The sequence below is a fragment of the Penaeus monodon genome, chromosome 41, assembly GCF_015228065.2.
Source record: "Penaeus monodon isolate SGIC_2016 chromosome 41, NSTDA_Pmon_1, whole genome shotgun sequence".
NCBI classification, from domain to species: Eukaryota; Metazoa; Arthropoda; class Malacostraca; order Decapoda; family Penaeidae; genus Penaeus; species Penaeus monodon.
In genome coordinates, this window is record NC_051426.1 from 27,948,484 (window position 1) to 27,953,483 (window position 5,000).

Sequence of the window (5,000 nt, forward strand, 5' to 3'; positions counted from 1 at the left end):
GCAGTTCAGCAGGGATATCACATATGCCTGCAGCTTTCCCACTCTTCAACTTGGAAATCGCCAGCCTAACCTCTGTTTAGGGTGGGAGGTTCCTCGCTGATGGTGGGTCCGGCACAGGCACTGAGACATCGCTTGCATCCAAGCTAACTGTTGGAGGATCCACCTGGTACAACTGTTCAAATACTCAGCCCAACGTTCACGAATCCCAACAGATCTGAGATGATCCGTCCATCCGCTGATCGGACTGCAGTCATCTGTGAGGAGGCTTAGGTTCAGTTTTCTCAGGGGTTGGGAGGCAGGGCGAAGGTCATTTACCAAGAAATGGCCTTCGACCTCCTCAGCAAGATTCCTGATGAACTGTTCCTTGTCCCTTCTCAGCAGTGGGCCGAGCCCTACGCACCATGGAACGACGCAAAGACTTGATTCCCATTTAGCCGAGCCTTGCGACACGCTTCAGTGGCCTCTAATGTCTCCAGGGAGATGGTATTCTGCCCTTTTCCTTGGGCGTACGCCAATGGACTCCGAGCTGCTTCGAGTGTTACGCGCTTGAAGGATCCCCCCAGAGCAACTGGATCCGTCAGGTTGCTGGTTTCTGAGAATCGGTCAGAGACTGCCGTGGCGAACCCACGGGCACACTCCTCCTCCCTTAGTCTGTCCAAGTGAAACACCTTAGGGTGGCCACTGGAGGGACGGGGAGTTTTGAAGTGGACCCGCAGGGTAGCCCCAAAGCAGCCTATGGGCGGTGCCACAGAACTCAGCACTCCGGTAAACCCTGCAGTTCTGGAGGATCCTCCATCGCGTGTCACAAGGATGTGGTCGATCTCCTTGGCCACTTACCCGTATCGCTGTACCAAGTCCAGCGATGCGAGTTGGAGCGCTGGGACCAGGAGCCAGAGATCCTCCCTTTTCTGGGACCTAGCAAAATCCCGGAGAAGGAGGCTATTTTCGCTGCTGGGATCAGCTCCCGAGCCATGGGGGCCGACCCGACATCTCGTAGCCCGCTCGGTCAAAAGCCGGATACGCATTGAAGTCGCCCAGAACAATGCGAATGTCTCGCCGGGGACAATCGTCTTCCACAGATGCGAGTTGGCGTAGAACGCCTCTTTCACATCGGTTTTATGTACATCGGTAGGAGCGTATACAGCAATAAGAGACATGAAGCCAAAAGCATGCTTCAGTCTCATGCCATGATACGCTCATCAACCGGTGTCACCTCGACTACCGCAGGCTAAAGTCGACTGGGGATGGCTATTGGGGTACACCCTGGAGGTGGTGACCATCGCTGCGGCCCGACCAGTAGTAGTGTAACCACCCACACTGATCGTGCCGCTACCAGGTCTTCTCACCTCTGAGAGGGCAGCCACCTCAACTCCCAGTCGCTTCAATTCCCGCGATAGCAGAGGTAACCGCTCATCCTGCCGCAAGGACCGGATGTCCAAGCGCCTACCCGGAAAGCACGCCTGAGGTTTAAACCTCGGGTGGGCACTCCGGTTTCACGCCACCTCTGCCGCACCCGCCAACACAGCCCCCGATAAAGGGGGTCGGCAGGCTGTGGGAACCGCCTATCCACCTGTGGGGTTCCCGAGGGCTTTCCCCACAAGCTTCATGGTGGGTTGGCGCCTGCCGGGGCGCAGGGGGACGAGTAACTCTGCTCCAATCCCGCACCCCGACATTTGCCCTCCCAGCGGGACCCACAGCCCGCCTTACTTGCTGGGGAGGGACAACACCCCTCCCCCCAGCATTTCCATTTAAAAACGACGTTGCCAGAGGGTCTTCTGGGGGGAGGAGGACTGCAAGGCCCACCTCCCCGAGCCGCCCCATTTCCCCCGGGTGGCTAGGGGGCAGGAGTTGGGACAAGCCAGAGCGTGTCCACACGCCGGTGGGCCTAAAAATCCGTACCTTGGGGCCTCCTGCTGCTCCGAGATCCCCCACAGATTTTGCCTGGGACCGCAAGGTACCCAGTTACCCATGGGTGGCCACGAGGAGGCACTGCAGAAGTCTTAATGATTTGGGGAGGGTGTGACCTGGCAGGGGAGACTTATGCAGAAGCTGCTCCCTTTTTTTCCCCACTGGGCTAGCCAGGGGTGGGAAACTGCAAACGAGAAGGCATGCAAGCACTAACACTATCAGGTACCACACCATCGCTTCACATCACCATGCACGTGAAGCACCCACCCAATATATATATATATATAATATATATATATATATATATATATATATATATATATATATATATATATAAAATATATATATAATATAAAATATATATGTTGGGGTGTGGTGTGTGTATGTGTGTGTGGTGTGTTGTTTTGGTGTGTTTGTGTGTGTGTATATCCCTATATATGTATATATAAGATATATATATATATAATTTATATATTATACATACATATATATATATATATATATAAAATATAATTATATATATATATATATATATTTTATATATATTAAAATATATATATATATATGAACCGTATTCATGCTCAAAAATGTAGAAAAGGTATGAGTGAGAATGAATATCTTCACAATACAAGAGATGTATTTGACCTGTTTCGATTATATCTTCATCAGAAATACATACACCAAAGAGAAAACAGAGTGTATATATATCACATGAGCTGACGAAACACCTGACGGCTGTTATCCGCAAAAATGCCGCCGCGACCTTGGATAATTTGAATCTGGCCGATGCTGTGTTGACATTTTTCTTTGTATGCAGAGAAACGTAGGCTGTCGTCACCCCGATGGATCAGAGTGGCCAGGAAAGGGAATTTCTGATCCTCTGTTTCCTCCACGGGGAACTGGATTTTCTCGTGGACGGAGGACGTCGTATGTATACGGATACTCTATATTGTATATGCACACACACACACATATATATACATATATATATATATATATAATAAATATAGATATATTAAATATATAATAATATATAAATATATATATATAATATGAATATATATATATAAAATTATATATAATATATAAATATATAATATATATTAATGTATATATATATATATATATATATATATATATAAAAATATATATATATATATTATAAGATATATAAGAAAACACTACAACATACAAACACAAACACACATACACACACACACACACACACACACACACACACACACACACCACACACACACACACAGGTATATATACATAATCTATATACATAAATTTAATATATAATGATATATATTATTAGATATATATATATATATATATAATTAAATATAATATGCATATATATATACATATATATACACACACATCTGTAATATACACTTATATATATATATTATATATTAGATATATATAATATATATATATATATATATATATATATATTTTATATGTAAACACACACAACACACACACACACCACACACACACACACACACACCATATAATATATATAATTTTATATATTATATATATATATATATCTATATATATAATATATACAAAATATATATTATTATATATATATTATATAATATATTTTAAAATATATATATATTTTATATATATATATATATATATTTGAGAGAGAGAATGAGAGAGAAAGAGAGAATAGAGAGCCTTATACATTTTAATGAATATATATATAATATATATATATATATATATATAATATATATTTTAAAATATATATATATATATATATATATATATATATATTATATATGTAACACACACACACACACACACACACACACACACACACACACACACATATATATATATATATATTAATATATATATATATATAATATATATATATATATATATATATAAATATATATATTAGAGAGAGAGAATGAGAGAGAAAGAGAGAATAAGAGAGCCTTATACATTTTACATAAAAGAAGAGCAGTTTTTTATACATATAATCTCAAACAAACGTAGACGTGAATCGAGCAGGGGGGGGAAATAAATCAAAAGTATTGCCAATAGAAATTTGGCATATGACACGCACCAACTGACAAACGCCACAGTTCCATTACCATTAGAATCGGCTCCCAAAGCAGTCAACTTGCAGATAGTAATAGCCTGTCATATCTACACATTACATAGATCTGCCAATCTCTCTCATCCCTGGGGAGTTACCCAATCAGGGAGCGTTCTAATCCCTTTCCAATCGCTGCTATGTCTCTACTCATTTCAATCGCGATGCTCTTTTGTTTCCGGCGCGAATTGGGCGCAGGTAATCTTCCCGTTCGTGTAACGCGAATGCGGGTGAATCCGCATGCACAGTAAGCCTTCCTGTGTACGTCTATTCTCGTCTGCTACGGAGGGAGTCTCTATATTGCAATTGAAACGGATATTGATAGAGTAGCCTATACTAATTATTACTATTATGATTGTTTATATCTTCTTCTTCAGAGACTTTTCTCTGTAACGAGGTTCTCATAATCTGGCACTTGCTTGAAGTAAAAAATCGTCTCCGAGATGAATATCTAAAAAAAAGAAAGAAAAAAAAAATAGTGATAATAAAAAAATAAGTAAAATAAATATACTAAATTTATATTGAACTTTATACTAAACTCTGTTCTGTCAGGAATTACAAGGATCAACAAAAGGCCCGAGATAATAGAATATTACAAATGAAATCAACTCTCCTATATTTCCCTTGCGTTTCTTTATTTTGCTTAATTGGTGATTAGAATGTTCAGAATAACAATGCACCGTTCTTTGTGTTGAAAACTACAGGGGAAACTATAATAATTTAAATAATTTCCCTACATTTCACTATCACTTTGTTTGTATTTACGTTCCAAAAAAAAAAAAAAAAAAAAATCATTTGCGTTTTTTTTTCTCGCTCAGTTATAAAACGGAAGTGAATTAAGAAAGTGTAACGATTTCGTATCATGTGGTTTATAAGAATTTAATTCACTTCCAAGAATGGGCGAGATTTTCTATTCATGGAACTTCGCTGTAATGGAGCTTCCACGTGACAAAGTAAAAGGTACTAC